Source organism: Asparagus officinalis, chromosome 1, assembly GCF_001876935.1.
Source record: "Asparagus officinalis chromosome 1, Aspof.V1, whole genome shotgun sequence".
Taxonomy (NCBI): Eukaryota; Viridiplantae; Streptophyta; class Magnoliopsida; order Asparagales; family Asparagaceae; genus Asparagus; species Asparagus officinalis.
In genome coordinates, this window is record NC_033794.1 from 27,892,601 (window position 1) to 27,915,028 (window position 22,428).

At 43.6% G+C, this 22,428-nt stretch overlaps 1 pseudogene; it reads left to right on the forward strand.

The window, feature by feature from the left end:
* LOC109832621 overlaps positions 17,873–22,428 on the forward strand; it is an 8,594-nt pseudogene continuing 4,038 nt past the window's right edge.

Below are 22,428 nucleotides of genomic sequence, written 5' to 3' on the forward strand. Positions count from 1 at the left end.
GTCCAAACTACTTCTTTTGGTACTTTAAAAGATGTTATATATTCTACTTTAGTAGTAGAATCGGTTATACCATTTGGTTTACAGCTACTTCAACTAATAGCTTCATTTGTTAATGGAAATATAAACTCTGATGTAGATTTTCTATCGGCAAGAGACTGGAAATCAGAATTAGCGTATCCTTCAACTTTTATAGGATAATCAACAAACACTAAACAATAATGTTTTGTTCAGTTAAGATATTTAAGAATATGCTTAATTGCAGTCTAATATTTCTCTCTATGATTGAACTGAGCTCTACTAACTCCACTTTTATTTGAGCAACATTTAGCCTAGTACACAACATTGTATGCATAAGACTACCCACAGCAAAAGTAAATGAGTACTACATCATTCTTTTTAACTCCTTATCTGTATGAGGTGACATTTTCTTAGAAAGAGCTACTTCATGACTAAAAAGAATCATTCTCTTCTTTGAATCTTGGAATTTAAACTTGGTCATATCTTAGTTATATAAGTAGTCTAAGATAATGTTATTAAGTTGTTATCTCTCTCTCTCTCTCTCTCTCTCTTCTTCTCTTCTCCTCTCCTCTATATTATATATATATATGATATAAATATATATATATATATTATAATCATCACTCTGATACAGACTATAATATATATCTATATATCAATATATATCATAGGATAGACAGAGAGGCCATGCCCTCCTCTGCGAGCGGAGCGAGAGGTAGGAGAAAGAAGAGAGAGCAGAGACGAAAAGGAGAGAGAACTTATGTCAACTTAAGTGGACGTCCACTAAGTTTCTTAGTCATGATGATCACTTGATTGAGCTCTCGTTCACGGATGATCTACTCCCTCCTCCGTTCAATTTGTTTACATATTTCTAAAACCCAACACACCAAATTTGGGGAACCCGTCGTGGTTTGACCTTCATCCACTCGTATCAATTTTAACGGGTTTTGAATGAATTAGAACTTTTTACATGGCCTCGACAGAAGGTCAAACCACGACGGTTCACCAATTTGGTATGTTCGGCGGTTTTAGAATATGTAGATCAAGTGAATGGAGCGGACCATCCACAATGTAGCTCAATCAAGTGATCATTAATGACTAAGAACTTAGTGGACGTCCACTTAATGTTGACCTAAGTTTCTCTCTCTCTCTCCTCTCTCTCTTCTCTCTCTCTCATCTATATATTATAATACTATATAGTAACTATAGATATTATATTATATCTATAATTTATATATGGGAAAAGTGAATCTAAGATGACACCCTAGGCTCTCACCTAAGGACGCGGCCTAAAATCACATCATTCCCTAATATTTTTTTACGATCCGCTCCGTTGAACTTGATCTAAACGTTCTTAAACTCAAACACACTAATTTTGGGGTGAACCCGTCGTGTTTTGACCATTCGTTGAGTTGTCCAAAAAGTTCTATTCATTCAAAACCGTTAAAATTGCGGCAAGTGGATGAAGGGTCAAAACACGACAGGTTCACCCCCAAAATTGGTGTGTTTAGGTTTAAGAATGTGTAGATCAAGTTCAACGGAGCGGATCATAAAAAAATATTAGGGAATGATGTGATTTTAGGCCGCGTCCTTAGGTGGGAGCCTAGGGTGTCACCTTAGATTCACTTTTCCATATATATATATATATATGAGCAAGATACCTTACTCTTGTGAGTACGTGAGAATTATATGTTAATGTCCATTATGGTGTTTTATTTTCTAGTGTTGTTTCTTTCCATAGTCGGTATTGATATTTAGGTATCTACAGTCTGAGACATATGGTATATACATGAGGGTTTCCTTGTTTGGATTATTTCGCTCGACGTACTATGCCTCGTGTTGTAGATTTCTAAATATTAATACCATTAGATGGAGGGAAATGATGTAGGTAGACTATGCTTAATAGATAGAGCCTCCACTACATCTAGTAGTCCTTCCCCTGGAGGCGGAGGGGGTTTGGGTTCTGGTCTTCACGCTAGTGGCGAATAGGGAGAGGATGAGAGATGGGGCCGACTCCTCCTCCGACTTTATTCCCGATCCTTAGACTGTAATTCCTGCTCCTTCTGCACAAGTGAGAAGAAACCCGTGGGAGGGCGGGGTTCATTTCCCCCATGGTACCTCCGACGGTCAAGTCAGCTGGTGAGCTTGAGTGGGGTTTGAGGAAGAATCCCTGGGCCGTTGAGGTCCTTAGAGGGTACTCTTTGAGAGTAATTAGTTCTTTTTAACAAAGTTAAATTCATATTTTTTGTGAAGTAGTAGCAGAAAAATCCTCCCTTTTTTACCTTCTTTCCCTCCTTTTATAGCCCGTCGCCTCTGCGAGTTTGACCCTTTGGCTTTGACTATGAACAGGAGGTGGTTGAGGGGTGAGCAGATAGGCTGCTGAGTCATCCTTCTCCTTCCAGATGTCGGCTGACGATTAGAAGGGAAGTCATTCGAGTACAGGAGAGAAATGTCTTCTCAGTATCCTAGATTTGACAGATGAGGCAGAGCAGAGGATAGGCCAGCTGCTTGGTCGTCCTTCCCCCTCCAGATGGTGGCTGGTGATTAAAGGGGAAGTCATTCGAGCCTAGGGGAGCATCATGGTGATCCCTAGGAAATAACTTGTGAGTAGAATAAGCAGCTTATGCACGAGATTTATCAGAGCGAAGATCTTAATGGGACTGATCAATGCTATAGTGCTGATTGACATCTGAAGTGAGCTTAGCTGGATCTCATCCCCTTAGCAGAGGCGGGTCGGTTCGTGAGTTGTCTTTATGATTTCCCGACCCGACAGCTGAGTGAGCTTCGGGTCGAGTGTATGGTCGAGACGTCTGCTCGAGTAGTCGTCTTAATTACGAGGGACCGACTGATCCCGCACTTCAAGTCGGTAATGATAACCCTTGGTCAAAATGACTCGTATGCTCGGCTGGTCAACAGAGTTTCCCTTGGGTAGGCTTTTGGGCCTCTAAGCTGGTTTGTACCATGGCTTTTTTAAGCTTATGCAAACAATCTTTTGATATCTTCATCTTTAGATGGTAAATTACCATAACAGTTATCCCCTTTCATTCGGAGCTGACTTTAGTCGGGTCCGAGTGAAATAGATATGAGTTTGCTTAGGGTGTTTGAGACTTTTTAGCCAGTTAATCATGGCTAGAGACATGGCGTAGGACTTGCTAACCGCCAATCTTCTGTAGACTGATGTTGTTGGTAATAGGAACCGCTTTTTTAGAGGAAACGAGACATCGTAGGTAGAGTGAATGGCGCCTCACCTGCCAATTGATTGGTGTGAGTTACGAGCGGTGGTTGGCATTTCGAGTGATCCGTTGCTGGTTCCCGAAGCGGATCTTTCTTAGTTGCTTTTTCGAGTGATCCGTTTTTTGGGAGCAGCTTGTGGTTGGGTCGGAGCGACAGAAGGCCTTACAAGTCCTCTATCAAAGAATGAATCGGGAAGGCCAGATACTTCCTTAGAACTCGATTCGTTTTCACCCGCCTCCTCAGAAGTCTCCGTCTCCTCACTATCAAATTCTCTTTCACTATCAGCTGGGCGGACCGGTTCCTTTCCCTTTCTCGAAGATTCGGCAGCTTCTTTTCCTCGAGTTGACACCCCAGCCTCAAGAGTCGACTCTGCCGCTTGCTGAAGAGCTACCTCTTCCTCTGAGTCAGATATTCTCCTACGTCGAGTGGCAATATTAGCGGCAATCAACCACTTACAAAAAAGGAAAGTCATCCGTAGGGGCGGCGCCTCTAAAGGAATGTCGAACTCGACATTTGTACAGCCGGCGATGCTCCAGAACCAAGCCCTCGCACCGTCGATAAGTCCACCTCGAAAGCTAAGGTGGCGGTTCGGATTACCGACATATATCTGATCATAGCCGAACTGACGGGCGAATCGACATGGGAGATAAGGTTCAATGTGACAAGTATCTCTTACCCTGAACAACAGATATCCGGGTCGAATGTTCATCAACCATCTGAAGCACCCGACATCCAATATGGTACGATTCTGCCTTGGATCTTCAGCATCTACTAAAGTAGTGTTGTAGGTACCGGAGAATTGAGGGAAGCAGGGGAAGAATTCCCAACACTTATGGATTTTAAACTGCCTTATTATGTCCGGCCCTCGATGATTGGTCCATTTGCAACATTCAAGATTCTGTAACAGAGGGATGCTGGAATTTACTGTCTCAGGAGCTTCCATTAAATCTGGTCGGTGAAGTACTAACCAGGTCATCAAATAAGTGTAGGGCAGCTCCAATTTCGGAACGGACAGACTGGCGGAGGGTTTCTTTTTCTCCTGAGTAAACACGGAGATTAATTGCCGTAATCCACTATGAATATCGGCCACCATAGCGGGAAGCAAAGATAATTTGCGACCTGTAGCTAGCTGGACGGCCGGATACAATACTTCCATTGGCATCGCATCTGAGGACTGGTGGGGAACTACGCACCTCTTTAGCCATACAGCCAGAAAACCCGCCAGCAGAGCAGTAGGGCTAATTGGAACACCAGCTTGCCACAGATAAGAGCGGAACTTAGTGCCATGCAAAAATCCGTCTTCTGAACGCGAGGTATAAGATTGCGCGTTTGTTTTCTTTAACAAATGATTAATTTCACCCGGTTCTTGAATAGATAATCGGCAAATTGCTTCAAGCTGACCTGAGGAGATTTCTTTCTGGCTTTGGGCTCCATCTCGGCCATGGCTATATGATAATGGCAGGTCAATTCCCATAAAATGTCATGAGTCACAGGCGAACTATCTTTCATCTTAGTCAGCTGATTGGTGGTTGGAAAGAACTCTTGATAGGGAATATCGCCCATGGGCAAACCAGATACCTGCATCATTTCATGTAGTGGTAGTCCGAGTTCCCCATTCTTGGTAAAGAATGTGTTAGTGTCCGGGTTGTAGATCTCGAACAAACAGAGGAAATGACCTACACTAATCTGCAGGCCATGCATGCTGGCACGGATCGGGACATCCAACCCTAATTCTGCTAACTCTCGCCCAAAACGGTTTAATACATATCGGGTCATCCTGTTCCACCACCATTTCTCCCCAGAATAATGGACCCATCCATAACATCTAAAAGTCTCTTTGGGTAATTTTTTTTTCCCGCTGCCGTTAACCGGTTCTTCACGGTGTTGGCTTGCACTATCTTCTCATTCCGAGGTATGTTATCTTGTCCTAAGACACCCGGGTGAAGTCCCCTCACATGAGCTCTTTCACTGGAACCTGGGGTGGCTTCCTTTCCAATGAAACCACAATGAATACGCTCATGGTTTTCAGTTAACCTCCAAAACATTTCACGCCCAACCGATAGATTCTTATAACTTACTGTTGGGTCGCCCATGGATCCACGGTAATCTTATAGTTCCCTCCACCCTCCATCAGTGTTTGAAGTATGTCGACACTAATGAGGAGGTCAAGACGGTGGTCGGGGATAAGCAATCATTCAAGGGGTTAGAAAATTACTTTACTGACTCCCTTCTTTATGGTGCTGAGTCCGAAACTGAACCATCGGCCCATGGCACGGACAGCGGAGAAGAAGCTGATACCGAAGCCGGGCTCAATTATAGTGAAGGTCTTGTACTAAATGACATTGAACCTCTTGTAATCGATCTTGACGGTGATGAATCGTCGGACGAAAGTTGTAATTGGCAGCTCGCCGATGAAATAATAAATCATGATTTAGAGTATTCGCATTGTCTTGATAATGTAATGCAGAAATTGTACGACGACCCTAGTCTACATATGCCACTTCGTTTGTCCTGTACGAAGATGAAACACCTCCAAGATTCAAGCGGAACAACTGTGATCTTACCCGCAAAGACAGGGGGTGAAAAAGAGATAGTCTTTGGAAAAGGGGAATCATCCCCCACTCCAGACCATTTCTTAGATAGTAATTCGGACGAAGAAAAACCCGGGCGACATTTCTCTCGGTACAGTTCGCAAGCGAATGATTATATGGTGAACCGAGGTTATGACCTTTCACTCGGTGAAGGTCTATATTTTGGTCAAGGTATTAGGGTTCCCCCCCGTCCTGCCTATGTACCAAAAGGAAAACCAGATAATTATTACAGTCGTAATAGGGGTCTGGGTTATGCTTCATCATCCGATGACGATTATGGCCAACAGATCATTAACCAATTAATAAACAGGAGTGGACATTCATCTGACACCTCGAATTGGGATTCTGATGTGAGCATTGGAGAAAAGTTCAAAAGTCTCATGTCAAATATGGCAACAGTCGATCCTTCTACAACAGAAGAAGACGATCAGTTGCCCACTTGGGAAGATCCTTGGACACATTACATGAATATCCAATACGGTGATCGATTTGAGCAAAGAGAACCTCCTACTGAGGACAAAGTAGATCAAGTTAATATGGGTGACGAAAGTAATCCGAAACCTATATTTATTAGTGGCGATCTTCCACTGGACGAGAAAGAGGAACTAATCGCCCTCGTTCGAGAGTATATCGACGTTTTCGCTTGGAATTACGAAGATATGCCGGGACTCGACCCAGATGTAGCAATGCATAGCCTTAATATAAAATCGGATGCTAAACCTATCAAGCAACAACAAAGACGGTTTCGTCCGCAAATTATGGAGGCAATAGAAGCTGAAGTTAAGAAGCTAATTGACTCGGGTTTTGTCAGAGAGGAACAACATCCTGAATGGTTGGCCAATATCGTTCCAGTCCTCAAAAAGAACGGAAAAATCAGAATCTGTATTGACTTCAGAGATCTGAATACAGCATGCCCCAAGGATGATTTTCCCCTACCGATTACGGACGTCATTATCGACAACACATGCGGGTTTGAAAGAATGTCGTTCATGGATGGATTTTCTGGGTATAATCAAATCAAGATGCATCCGGGGATGATGAAAAACACACAGCATTCAGAACACCCCTGGGTGTCTTCTGTTATACTGTTATGCCGTTCGGCTTGAAAAATGCCGGTGCTACATACCAGCGAGCGATGACGAAGATCTTTCAAGAGCACCTCCGGAAGACTGTCGAATGCTACGTTGATGATCTGGTTGTTAAAAGTCGTGATAAAAACAACCAAATTAACGATTTGAAGACAATGTTCGAGCTTATGAGAACTCATCAGCTGAAAATGAACCCGACAAAATCCTTCCTTGGAATGTCGAGCGGTAAATTTCTTGGATTTGTCGTCACCACAAAAGGTATTCATATTGATCCTGATAAAGTGAAGGCAATACATGAGCTACAACCCCCGAGAAATCTTAAAGAGCATGTCAGAAGGCATTCGAAGATATCAAGAAATATCTAGCGAATCCACCTATTCTCGTTGCACCGAAATCGGGCAAGCCGTTTTTGATTTATGTCAAAGCGACGAGCCATTCGTTAAGTGCCTTACTTGCACAAGACGACGATAACGGTCACGAGCAAGCTGTGTATTATCTGAGTCGTACATTGGTAGGAGCTGAGTCTCGTTATCCGATGATTGAGAAGGAATGCCTCGCTTTGGTATTCGCGATTCAGAAAATGCGACATTATTTAGTCGGACAGACGATTTATGTCATTTCCAACATAAATCCCGTCCGAGTGTTCATGACCCAACCGGCTTCCATGAATTGGCGTTTGGCCAGATGGGCTTTACTCTTATCGCAATATGACTTGTACTTCAAACAGCAGAAATCTGTTAAAGGACGAGCTATTTGCGACCTTCTGGCAGAAAACCCTACGAAGGATGTAGTCGAATTGTACGACGACCTGCCAGATGAAACTCACGAAGTTAATACCACCTCACATCAACAAGTGTGGCAATTGTACTTCGATGGGGCTTCCCGATCAACCAACGTGGCAAGTGCACCCGGATGTTCTAAAATCTCCTCAGGAGTGGGGGTCGTTTTAGTTTCCCCGGAAAAGCACGTCTTGCCTAGAGCATATTCACTGACTGAACCATGCTCTAATAACGTGGCTGAATACAATGCATTAATAATCGGACTTAATTTCGCCAAAGAGCTGGGGGTCGAATACCTTGAAGCTTTTGGAGATTCTCAACTGGTGGTTAATCAAATACGAGGAGAGTATGAAGTCAGAAATCGAGACCTGATTCCATACCACCAGGTGGCCATTGAGATGGCAAGCTCGTTTGAAGAATTTTTCATCGAGTACGTTCCGCGTCTCCAAAACGCATACGCAGACGCATTGGCAGCATTGTCAGTATCCTTAGCTCAACCTCCCGAAACAGAGCAATTGATTACAGTAAGGACTCACCAGCTTATTGTTCCAATCTATGATTCGAATGCTAAAGAAGTATACTCAACTGGAGTTGAACCCGAAGTTCGAGATTGGCGCTTTCCCATTATCGACTACGTCTTACATGGTATATTACCTGAAGATGTAAGAGAAAGGGAATCGATTCGGCGAAGAGCGCCGAGATTTTATTACAATGCCACATCGCAAACGTTGTATCGACGAGCTTATGATGGTCTTTTACTTCGTTGTCTATCCAGTAAAGAAGCGGAACAAGCACTCAAAGAGGCACATAATGGGATATGCGGTGCACATCAGCCCGGTCCTAAACTCTGTGATCGACTTAGGAGAATCGGGTATTATTGGCCAACTATGGTAAAAGACGCAGTCGACTACGCACGACAATGTGAAGCGTGTCAATTGCATGCAAATTATATGCACATACCCCCTGAATATCTGCATCCTTCGGCGACATCGTGGCCGTTCGAGACTTGGGGAGTGGACATTGTAGGTCCTATTTTTCCGCCTTCGGTTAAAGGGGACCGTTTTATTTTGGCAATCACCGATTATTTCTCGAAATGAGCAGAAGTAGTTCCACTTAGAGAAGTAAAGACAGCTGATGTTATCAAATTTATTAAACACAACATCATATATCGGTATGGTGTTCCAAGACGAATAGTGCACGACAACGGTCCTCAGTTCGTGAGCAACGCATTTATCAAATTCTGCAGTAAATTCGGAATTAAGGACGTTTCGTCGACTGCTTATAATCCTACAGCTAATGGATTGGCCGAAGCTTTTAACAAGACTATCACCAAAATTCTGGCAAAATTGGTGAAAACCAATAAATGAGATTGGGATGACAAACTCGGCGAAGCACTTTGGGCTTATCGTACGACTGTCTGCACGCCTACCGGAGCCACCCATATGCTTTAACATATGGATGTGAAGCCGTCCTTCCACTGGAGATACAGATCCCTTCCCTCCGTATCGCTCTTACAACGGGAATGACGACGGAAGAACATTATCAGAAACGTCTCGAAGAATTAGAGATGTTAGATGAGAAACGCTTGGAAGCTCAACAACAAATCGAGTTTCATCAAGCTAGAATTTCTCGGGCTTTCGATAAAAAGGTCCGACGACGAAGCTTTAAAAAAGGAGATCTAGTGCTCGCTGTTCGAAGGCCTATGATTCTCACTTCTAAGAAGAAAGGCAAATTCGAACCTAAATGGGAAGGACCGTTCGTGGTAGAAACAGTCTACTCAAACGGTGCATATCGCCTGGTTACTCAGGATGGTAACAAATTGATGATGCCAATAAATGAGAAGTTCCTGAAAAAGTATTATCCGTAATACGTTCGGGATAACCTATGTAAAACGGGAAGTTCCTAGAGAGTCCTGTATAGGATATTTCAGGATAACCCGATATCAGTTGATTGTTTTTAATGAAGACTGATCATGTGAATAATTTATTCTTAATTGTTATAAAAAATAATTAAGATCCTCATATTACTTTTGTTGAGATGAGATTTAATCACAATTAATCTTTCCTCACAAAACCCCTCACCGATCAAATCGATCGACAAAGGGTACACCAAAATCCGTCATGAATTAAAGTTATTTAAATTCTCACAATCCATTTGGTCAAACCTTTAAACAGTTAGGACCAAAGCCAAAATCCCCTCTCGATTCTTTCAATGAACGAGAGGTCCACAAATCAAATGATCTAACTTTCCTATGGTTAGAATCGTCTCAAAACCCCCACTTGGTCAAACTTTACTACAGTTAGGACCACAGCCAAAACCTCCTTTCGATTCATTTCTCTTGCGAACGAAAGGTACACTTTTGAATTGAGTAATCAAACCTTATGACATTTAGGATTATTCACACCAATCCAGATTCTCTAAGTGGAAATCCCACTTTGAGTTTCCCTTTACTCCAGGAGATAGAATATAAAATTCTTCCTCTCTAATTTCGGGTATATCTCTACCAACAAACAAGAGACCAGGAGATAGAATATAAAATTCTTCCTCTCCGATTCTGGGTTTATCTCTACCAACAAACAAGAGACCAGGAGATAGAATATAAAATTCTTCCTCTCCGATTCTGGGTTTATCTCTACCAACAAACAAGAGACCAGGAGATAGAATATAAAATTCTTCCTCTCCGATTCTGGGTTTATCTCTACCAACAAACAAGAGACCAGGAGATAGAATATAAAATTCTTCCTCTCCGATTCCGGGTTTATCTCTACCAACAAACAAGAGATTGAGAAATGGAATATATAATTCTTTTTCTCTCCAATTCTAGGTTCATTTTCCTGTATAGGGAATATAACCTACTTTCATTCCAAAATCCATGTTATTCACACATGGGGGAAGTTATCTCTATCCCTTATTAGAGATAAGCCTACATCTAACACATGTAGCCTATATATTCAATATGATAGTTCAAAGTCTAAAAGAGTTTAATTCTTTTAGCACAACGTTATATGTGAAACGGATTTAGATAATTCACATACTAGCCCGATTCAAACGGAAGTCGGTAAAGGCATATCAAATCCGTTGATGGCTGAGGATTTGCCAAAAATCCTATAAGTATTATGGTTATTTATTCTAAACAAGAATGAGTAATTATAATAAAAGATCTCATTGAGCAAAAAGATTCAATATATTGACCAAGAGTGTTCAAATGAAGCTACAAAAAGATATGTTCTCCGATTACAAGAGTTTATATTGACTAATTTGATTTTCAAGTTTTGACAGCTCTAACGCATAAGTCTGTTCAAGCTCAGCCGTCAATTTAATTTTGAAAGCTTCTTCATCAACACTTTGAAGCGCGGCGACCTCTTGTTCCTTTTCAGCAATTATTTTATCTTGAAGGTTCAGTTGCTGTAACAGGTTGCCTTCAATATGAATCTCCCGCGTCAACTCAGACTCCAAGACATCATGAGCATCCTTGGCCATTGCAAGTTCCTCCTCTAAGCGAGCTATTTCCGCTCGGCTCGATTCTAAATCCCGGCGTAGGTTAACCTTGGCTTGTGTTCTTTTGCCAATGTTCACCCTAAGTTGATCACTTCGGGCTCTTAACTCTTGGAGTTCAGAGTTGGCAGATTTTTGGGAATCACGCCACGCTTGCAGCCTGGATTCCATGTGAGAAGCGATGTAAAAAGGTATGCCTTTGGTGCGAAGAGTTTGCAGAAGTTCAATATGTTGCCTCAAATCAACCAAATAAGCGGTGACTGAATCGGCTAAGTCGTTATACCCTTCCTCTCTGAACCCTGATATAAAACGCTCAAAAGATTTTTTATAATTCTCAAAATACGATCTTTTGAAGAGAATGCGATCGACCATAGAGTTCAAAAAGGAGATGAAGCCTTGGAGATTAGAGCAGATAACAGACTTGTCCGGATCGTCATCAACCAATAACGCTTGGATTTGAGTTGATAATGATGAAGGAACTGCGAGAAAGTCAAATAAGTCAGTATAAGATGTATATATATATATATATGCATACAAGACAACAAGCTAAAGCAAACCAAGTTCGACGGAAGAACCTTCAACATGACTTGGTTCGCCCAAGGATGGTAGTCTAGATTCCTGAACAGTTAAGATTGGTTCAAGAATGCTAGATGTTGATGCACCCGCTACATCAGGGACTTTTTCAACTAAAGCCTCAGAAGATGCTGGGTCCAAACTAAGAGACTCCTTAAGAGGGGATTCTACAAACAAAAGAATTACAGTAAGCATAATGAAATGTTGACCCAAAATTTGAAACAAATTATGGGTCAAACGTACCAGCTCTAGGCACAACATCAGCCGACGTACCAACGTCTTCAGTTGGTCTCGCTTTTGTTGCGACCGGACTAATCTGGGGAGTGACAGTGACTTCTATCATCATGGGGTCCATAGGAGTAGAAGGTTGAGGTTCAAGAACTGATGATTGCAAATCAAACTCAGTTCCTGCCCATGGCACGAGTTCGCGACCCTCCGGTTGTTCAGATGTTTCTCTGATTATAGTAGTATCAGTTCCAGTAACTGGTCCTATAATTCGAACGCTTATATAATTAATCAAGTCAAAATATATACGTATGTATAAACGGAGTTTATGGAGCCAAAGTCTTACTCTCAGAAGGACCTGCTTCTGTTGAACCAATTCCAACATCTGAACCGGTAACTGGACCAGAAGCTTTATCTAACAAAGAATCAAGGATTTGCTGATGGTCGTCCTCTGAGATATTAAAGTCGAAATCATTAAAATCGTTGATTTTGGTGGCATGGGTAGCTTCTCCTTCAATAGGCTCATGCATCGGGACGTCTACAGAACATGTTGAGCCATAAATAACATGTAACGAATCTGCCCAAGACAAAGATCGATTTTACCTTCATTGGTCGGGGCGGATTCGATAGCTTCATTACTTGCACCTGTTTCTTTTAATTTGACTAAAAGGAGAGAAAGCGCACAGGTCATTAGAGGAGGCACACGGTCCGACTCATTCATTTCTCGGATTTCTCTTCCGAGAGGAGAAAGATCAGTACCTGCGTCCGTAGCGGATGGATCAACGTCAGGAGTTGGGGCAGCGTCAGCTGGTCCTTCTTTCAGAGCATCTTGTATTTGCTGGACGAAGCTAGTCTCCTCAGTCTCCATACCTCCAGGAGAAGCAGCTCCAACTCGATATTCTCCCTCTTCTTAACTCTCTACAGAAATTGGAAATGAAATGAGTTCGAGCATTAAAAAAAAATGTAAAAGAGATAAAAACAAATAGTTACCTATTTCATCAGAAGAAGCACTACGACCAGAGGTCTCTTCTACGGCAGGAAGATGAACGCGCGGTTTAGAAGCAGCTTTCTTTTGTTTCTTCGGTGGATGTGCTTCAGGACCTTCGTGACGACGTTTGGTGCGTAATTCAGTTCGAGGAGGAATTTGGGTTTGAGCTTGAGTGGAAGGTCGTGATCTTTGTCGACGAGCAAGAGGCACTTCATCCTCTTCATCCTCTTCGTCCCCACTGAGAATGTCTACCGTCATCCGATTAGGATAGGTCATGACGACCCTCTCTCCCCGTTTTCTCGAAGTAGCTTGTGATTGAGTAGGAGCAACAGATGGGCACACAAGTCCTCTTTCAAAGAAAGAATCAGGAAGACCCGCTCTTTCATCAGAACTTGAGCTAGTCTCACCCGCCTCCTCGGAAGTCTCCGTCTCCTCAGAGTCAAATTCTTCTTCACTACCAACTGAGCGAGCCGGTTCTTTTCCTTTCCTTGATGATTCAGCAGCCTCTTTTCCTCGAGGCGACATCACAGCTTCGCGAGGCAGTTCTGCTGCTTGCCGTGGAGCTATTTCTTCCTCTGAGTCTGATATCCTCCTACGTCGAGTGACAATATTGGTGGCTATCAGCCATTTACAAAAGAGGAAAGTCATCCGTAGAGGCGGCGTCTCTAAGGGGAGATCAAATTCAACATTAGTGCAGCCGGCAATGCTCCAAAACCAAGCTCTCGCCCCGTCGATAAGTCCACCTCGAAAGCTGAGGTGACGATTCGGGTTGCCGATGTATATCTGATCATACCCGAACTGACGGGCGAATCGACATGGAAGATAGGGTTCGATGTGGCAAACATCCCTTATCCTGAACAACAGATATCCAGGTCGAATATTCATCAACCATCTGAAGCACCCGACATCCAAGATGGTACGATTCTGCCTTGGGTCTTCAGCATCCACTAAGGTAGTGTTGTAAGTACCGGAGAACTGAGGGAAGCAAGGAAAAAATTCCCAACATTTGTGAATTTTAAACTGCCTCGTTATGTCCGGCTCTCGATGTTTGCTCCATTTGCAATTCTCGAGATTTTGCAACAGAGGGACACTGAGATCTACCGTATCAGGAGCCTCCATTAAATCTGGTCGATGAAGTACCAACCAGGCCATTAAGTAAGTATAGGGCAGCTCCAGCTTCGGAACGGACAGGCTGGCGGAAGGTTTCTTTTTCTCCTGGGTAAATGCGGAGATTAGTTGCCGCAATCCACTATGAATATCGGCCACCATAGCGGGAAGCAAAGATAATTTGCGACCTGTAGCCAGCTGGACGGCCGGATACAACACTTCCATTGGCATCGCATCTGCGGATTGATGGGGAACTACACATCTCTTTAACCATAAGGCTAGAAAACCTGCCAGCAGAGCAGTAGGGCTAATCGGAACACCAGCTTGCCACAGATAAGAGCGGAACTTAGTGCCGTGCAAAAATCCATCTTCTGAGCGCGAAGTATAAGAATGCGCGTTGGTTTTCTCTAACAAACGGTTAATTTCATCCGTACTCAAGGGAGACAATCCGCACACATCTGCCGAACGGACATCCAGGTTCTTGAAGAGATAATCAGCGAATTGTTTTAAACTGACTTGAGGAGACTTCTTTCTGGCTTTGGGCTCCATCTCGGCCATGGCTATATGATAATGACAGGTCAATTCCCATAGAGTGTCATAGGTCGCAGTCGAGCTATCTTTCATCTTAATCAGCTGATTGGTGGTCGGAAAGAACTCTTGATATGGGACATCGCCCATAGGCAAAGCAGACACTTGCATCATTTCATGCAGTGGTAGTCCAAGTTCCCCGTTCTTGGTAAAGAATGTATTGGTGTCCGGGTTGTAGATCTCGAACAAACAAAGGAAATGACTTACACTGCTCTGCAAGCCATGCATGGTGGCACGAATCGGGACATCCAACCCTAATCCTGCTAATTCTCGCCCAAAACGTTTCAACACATATTGGGTCATCCTGGTCCACCACCACTTGTTCCCAGAATAATGGACCCATCCATAACACCTGAAAGTCTCTCTGGGCAATCTTTTTCCTGCTGCCGCTAACCGGTTCTTCACAGTGTTGGCTTGCACTATCTTTTCGTTCTGAGGAATATTGTCTTGTCCTAAGACACCCGGATGAAGTCCTCTCACATGAGCTCTTTCACTGGAACCTGGAGTTGCTTCCTTTCCAATGAAACCACAATGAATGTGCTCGTGGTTTTCGGTTAATTTCCAGAACATCTCTCGTCCAACTGATAGGTTCCTGAACATTAACAGTGAATGATCCCGAGGGATAAAAGGCAGATATAAGAATGATGATCCACTCTGGTGCAACCATTGCGCAGGCTGGCAGAAAGCAATCTTCGGATCTTTTACCGAGTCACCAAATAAGAAATCTGGCTTCCTTATGCATTGATTCGAGTCTTGCTCCGAGATCAAGGGCGCATCTGTGATTAATCGTCGTAGAACACGACAACTACCTCGCTGGATTAATTCACTATCACTTCCGTTATAATCAGATTTAAACTGGGGAGAGAATTCAATTAACGGGATCCCCTCGTAATAAGAGTGGGTCACGCTACTCCGGCCAGTAATCACATCAGCAGTAAATGTGGTAGAAGGAAATCGGACTGATAAAAGAGGCATACACATAAATGGTGTAAGTGTCATCCTAAAATTTTAGAGAAAAACGGTATATCTCATTCTATAAGATATAGTCGTTATCTCATAACAGGTGTGACGATTTTCTATCCACCATATGTATAAAGGAGGTATGCGGGCATTATAACGGCATACCAAAACCTTTCAATACATATGGGATGATGTAAAATCGCCCCTGTGTATTATGAAGTGTGTTTTGTCAAAGCAAAACAAACACTTTTAAGCGTCGATCCCCTCAAAGGAGGATACCGGCTCTTCTCGAAGGTACCTCAAAGGATACAAACGAGGATCTGCAAGCAAATACAGGTGCATATATATATGGAATGGACGAAATACAATATTTAAATTCGTGAAAAGGTGAAAGAAATATACCTCCACGTGAGATCGCAGCAGGGGCAGCCTCCTCAGGGCTCTGAACAGTCGGTCGGATTCCCTTCCCTCGAGCTCTACGTGGCGACATGATGAGTATGTGATCTACATTGAAATCCAAGAGGAAGGTTAAGATTTTGAACATGAAATCGACAAAAAAATAGGACAAATACAACTGAAATGCTGCATGCACAGTCACAGGTTGCCAAAAGTCAAGATTTTGAAGAAAAGAGGGGAAACAGACCTTTCAAATCCAAATGAAATCTCTTCAAATCGAAGCACCACCAAAGTCAGAAACGAAGAGAAGAAGAAGAGGTGAAGAACTGGTCGAAAATCGCTCGAAAATCGCCCAAGAATCGCCTGAAAATCGCAAAAAAGTCGACGTGAAAAAACCCTAAAACCCTAAGTCCCGACTTTTATAGCCTCTGCCTCGCTGAGCGAGACAGAAAACTCTGTCTCGCCGAGCGAGACAGTAAACTTTTCTGTTTTGCACTATGGAACAGTGGAATACTCCAATGGGTACACGAGTCTAAACTGTATTCCCACCCTCAACAGGAAGTTTCTGGAGAATATTAATCTGAATATTCTTAAGGATAACCTGAGGAATTCTCAATGGATATACCAATTCAATGGTAAACGCTGAATTCACAAGAGCAAGTATCAACTTCAATTCAAGATCTCGACAACGGTCAAGCGATAAACGCGACGCCGGGAGAACGTTAGCTATTCTACGAAGAACTGGATAGACTAACAGCAGAAGAGGTTAAACATTGAAGCCATTTACAAGTCCTTTCATACGATCTATTCAGCCAAGCATTGAAGGGATCGTAAGTAAAATCTATCTTATCCAAAGTATCCCATGCTCCTCTATAAAAGAATGAGTCTGGAATACTTTGGAGGGGGTATCTGTAGGCGTCAAAAAATGCTAATAGATATCCCAAGCATAGAGAAGATCACTCAAAAATTCACAAGAAAGGATTTCATACTGTTTTGGAAAAATCAAAACAAGTATGAACTGTCTCGCCAGCGAGACAGTCTTTGCTGTCTCGCCAGCGAGACAGTGTTGAAATAGTCAAAACTACATTTGTAACTGCCCTACACGTGTCCATTAACTGCCAAGGGACGTGGGAAACATCATGGGCGAAAATCACGTGGATAACTGCCAAAATAACGGAGTTTGAAACGTGGAAGAACAGTTACAGCGAGAAACTGCCATTTTCCGAGACAGCATTTACTGTCTCGCTGAGCGAGACAGCAAATTTACTGTCTCGCGGGTCGAGACAGCAAACGCTGTCTCGCCCAGCGAGACAGTAAACACTGTCTCGTCGTACTAACGTCTTCATTTGTTGAGTTTTTTCAGTTTCAGACCCCTGAGGCTATAAATACCCCCCTAGGGTCACTTCTGACGAGGATCGAGCATTTGTTAGAGCATTCCAGAGCAGAGAGAGCAGATTTGAGTTTTCATACAACGCCTTGAAATTAAGCTGTGACTTGATTTTAAGAAGAACGACTATCTTACATCGATAAGATATCGTTTCAATTCTCACTTCGATAAACGAGGTCAGAATCATAAGCCCCCTTCACGATCTGTGATTCGGCGGTCCACGAGCTAACGCGCTCCCGGCACAGGCAAAGTCCCACGAAAACAAAGATCGATAGACGATTTTTGTGTTTGTTTCTCAAAAGTTGTAATTTTCTCTTTGTTATGTAGAAAAAGTCTTATAAAAAGATTATTCTTTCGAATTTGTTGTAATCGAACAAAGTTATAATGAATTCCTCAACAGAACCGACTTTTGAACCAAACACTTGTATCTGTCTAGGTCGAGAATGACTATGGACGAGGCAAACTTGTTGCATGACGAGTACGATATTTCTCGTTCGATGACCATAGGGGCACCAGACAGTCTTACTATGGTGCATATGCATGGCGAGGATCGTGTAGCTCTCTATCTGGCACATCTGCAATGTGGATTGCACCTGCCGCTGCATCCCTTCATCAGGGAGGTTTTTGCGGTTTTGGGGGTTTCCTCCTGCCAATTCCATCCGTACGCCATTTGTACCTTGATGGCATTTATAGATGCTTGCTCTGAGGCGGGAGTGGTGCCCAACATCAGTTTGCTTGGGCACGTGGTTAGTGTGGGGTCTGCTGAGGGAGACCCGCACTATCCTTTTCACTATCAAGGTGATTTCTGTTTGGACATCGATTTCCCAGAGCTGAACGAAGAATGGAAGAAGTTCTTCGTCTGGGTGTTTGGCGCCGACAACATACTATCCTGCTTAGGTTGGCCCGAAGTACAGGAGAATGTATTGGAGCCGAAGGATCTTAGTGATCTCGAGGCCGGAGATCTTGAGAAGCTCCGGTATCGCCTCGGTCTTTAGGAGTCTAGAGCTCTGGACGGAGAGGAATTCCCGGAGATGGGAGGGTCCTCCTTGTCTTCCTCCAACTCCGAAGCGACAATCCTTCCTCTACCAATGGAGGTCTATAAAAGAGGGGCTGACTCAGAGGAGCCGAGTTCTTCAAGGAGGCCTTTGAAGAAAATGAGGAAGGACTTTGGGGGCGGTGGTTCTGAGCCTTAGAATAGAGTTTTTAAGTGTTGTTTTTTTTGTAAGCCCTGTTGGGTTTTCTGGTAAAAAATGTACGAAACTCTTTTTTGAATGAGAAATGATTTCTCCTGTCTTTTGCTTTCGAGAGCTGCAAATGCTTGATGAAATAGATGATCATGTTCTGAATCCACTTTCTTTTCAAGAATAACGTTGATCCTTGTAGATTAGATAACACATGTGGGATAAGTGTCGACATCTTCGTTCCCCCCATTTGGTCAAGGAGTAATTATTGAGGTCGTCCTTGGGGCTGTGCCTTGGGCTTATCCTGACGAGGAGCCAAGGACTCTGTGCTGACTGTGGAGTCGTTGTCCCTTGGGCTTACCCAGATTAGGAGCCAAGAGCTTTATGCTGACTAAGAAGTAGTTGTGCCTTGGGCTTATCCTAATGAGGAGCTACGGTCTTGATATCCGACTGAGAAGTCATTATACCTTGGGCTTATCCTGATGAGGAGCCAAGGTCTTTGTGCTGACTGTGGAGTCGTTGTACCTTGGGCTTACCTAGATTAGGAGCCAAGGGCTTTATGTCGACTAAGAAGTCATTGTGCCTTAGGCTTATCCTGATGAGGAGCCACGATCTTGATATCCGACTGAGAAGTCGTTGTGCCTTGGGCTTATCCTGATGAGGAGCCAAGGTCTTTGTGACCAACTGAGAAGTTGTTGTGCCTTGGTTTTACCTGATAAGATACCAAGGTCTTGATCATGATGGTCGATGAGAGCAGACATAATCGAATCATATGTTATGCCTTAGGCTTACCTTTAAGAAGTGCCAAGGGTTTTGTGCCGACTAAGAAGTCGTTATGTCTTGGGCTTACCCAGATTAGGAGCCAAGAGCTTTATGCTGACTAAGAAGTCATTGTACCTTGGTTTTACCCTGAGAATGTATCAAGGGTTTTATGCCGACTAAGAAGTCATTGTGCATTGGTTTTACCCTGAGAAGGTACCAATGTCTTGACCATGTCGATAAGAGCAGACCGAATCGAACCATATGTTGTGCTTTGGGCTTACCTTTAAGAAGGGCCAAGGGCTTTGTGCCGACTAAGAAGTCATTGTGCCTTGGGCTTACCCAGATTAGGAGCCAAGGGATTTATACTGACTAAGAAGTCGTTGTGCCTTGATTTTATCCTGAGAAGGTACCAATAGCTTTATGCCGACTAAGAAGTCATTGTGCCTTGGGATTACCCAGATTAGGAGCCAAGGGCTTTATGCCGATTAAGAAGTCATTGTACCTTGGTTTTACCCTGAGAAGGTACCAAGGGCTTTATGCCGACTAAGAAGTTATTGTGCTTTGGTTTTACCCTGAGAAGGTACCAATGGCTTTATGCCGACTAAGAAGTCATTGTGCCTTGGTTTTACCCTGAGAAGGTACCAAGGACTTGATATCCGACTGAGAAGTCATTTCCTAGACGACTAGGTCTTCGATGTCTTTATTTTCTTTTGACGCTTTCATTGATTACTGGAATTTATACATAATGGAGTACAATTTTCAATATTGATTGTTCGAACAGTGTCGAACTCTTGTTCTTAGCTTATGTACTTTGGATGTAGTTTTTTCCAAGGAACAAGATCGCCGAAAGGGAGCCTCTTTGGTCCTCTTGCTGTCTTCGGACATTCTTGTCTTAAAGAGGGTGGGTCGTAGCTTTTTATTAGCCATCTTTGTCGCTGTGTGACTGAGGATGCTAAGTCACTAGTCGTTTGAATATCTAGATTCGGGTGTTGCTCTCTTTCTTGGGGGCGAGCTATTTGGCTTTTGAGCTGTCGACATATTTTCCATCTCATCAGCCAAGGATCTTTCTGAACTTTGAGTCTTTGCTGAGGTCCTTGCTGGTCGACGGTGGATACGAGGATTTTTAACAGATCTTGCTTGTCCACCGTTGGTTGTGTTGTATGGCCAGAGTCCTACTGATTGAGCTTTTGGAGGATGATGCTCAATAGGGGAAGGCCCAGGCAACTTTTATGATGAGGGGCTTCTTGTTGATGAAATCCTACATGTCGATGATTTGTTTCCTAGAATTTGATGGGATCATCATTTCCCCTTGGGGATTCCAGGAGTAGCAATGACCAGACCATCCTGTGGATGGAGGAGCCTTCTTTTTGTAAGGAAAATGCGAGTCGCATGCTTCGACCACCAGTTCTTTCTTTGACTTTGGTCGTTCGAATAGCTGCTAGGGGCCAGAGCTGGATTTCTTGAAGAGGCAGTCGTCGGGTCGCTCCCCGAGTTTTTCTCACAATCTCATCTTTGGTGAGGAAGGACTCTCCTTTGAAGGTGGTGATGGTCCGAGGAGCCGGCCACAGACTTAATCGCTACTCCTTGCTCGTGTGAGTTGTTGCTGATGGAAGCTTAAGCGATACTGGATCTGATCATAACCCATGAGGTTCTATTTGAGATCCAACCCTACGCCTCTTGGCTATCCAAGAAGTGGGGTTTTTATCTGTGGCGGCAATAGGGAGCCTGTGCTTCATTTTCAAGCCAGACAAGCACCATAATGGTGTGTTTTTTCCAGGGGCTTTCTGGATTCCACTTGGTAAATACTCCCTAGAAAGCTGTTGGAGCCCTTGAGGGCTAGGCCTATGTTGGCTCCTCATAGCCATAAGCATATCCTCCTTAGCTTGAATGATGCGATTTTAGGCTTTGTTTAGCTTGAATAGTACGATTCCAGCGACATTTTTCAAGAATGAACAAGATCGGCCCCTGTTTGGAATTGGGCATTTCTTCTCAGAGAAGAGAATGTGCCCCATGATGGGCGCCAAACTTTTGATGTATGATATCACACAGTCGAGGGGTTGCGGTTCTGGTCTTCGCGCTGGCGACGAATAGGGAGAGGATGGGAGATGGCGCCGACTCCTCCTCCGACTTTATGCCCGATCATTAGACTAGAATTCCTTATACTTCTGCATAAATGAAAAGAAACCCATGGGAGGGCGGGGCTTATTCCCCTCGTGGTACCTCCGACGGTCAAGTCAGCTGGTGAGCTTGAGTGGGGTTTGAGGGAGAGTCCATGTACCATTGAGGTCCTTAGAGGGTACCCTTTGAGAGTTATTAGTTCTTTATAACAAAGATAAATTCAGAGCTTTTATGAAGTAGTAGTTTTTTTTACCTTCTTTCCCTCCTTTTATAACCCGTCGCTTCTCAGAGTTTGACCCTTTGGCTTTGACTATGCATAGGAGGCGGCTGAGGGGTGAGCAGGCGGGCTGCTGAGTCGTCCTTCTCCTTCCAAATGTCGGCTGGCGAATGGAAGGAAAGTCATTCGAGTACATGAGAGAAATGTCTTCTCAGTATCATGTATTTGATAGATAAAGCAGGGCAGAGGATAGGCCAGCTGCTTGGTCATCCTTTCCCCTCCAGATGGCGGCTGGTGATTAGAGTGGAAGTCATTTGAGCCCAGGGGAGCATCATGGTGATCCTTGGGAAATGGCTTGTGAGTAGAATAAGCGGCTTATGCACGGGATTTGTCAGAGCGGAGATCTTGATGGGACTGATCAATGTTGTAGTACCGATTGACATCTGAAGCGAGCTTAGCTGGATCTCATCCCCTTAGCATAGGCGGACCGGTTCGTGAATTGTCTTTATGATTTCCTGACCTAACAGCTGAGTGAGCTTCAGGTCGAGTGTATGGTCGAGACGTCTGCTCGAGGAGTCGTCTTAATTACGAGGGACCGACTGATCCCGTACTTCTAGTCAGTAATGATGACCCTTGGTCAAAAGATGACTTGTCTGCTCGGCTGGCCGATAGACTTGCCCTTGGCTGGGCTTTTGGGCCTCTAAGCTTGTTTGGACCATGA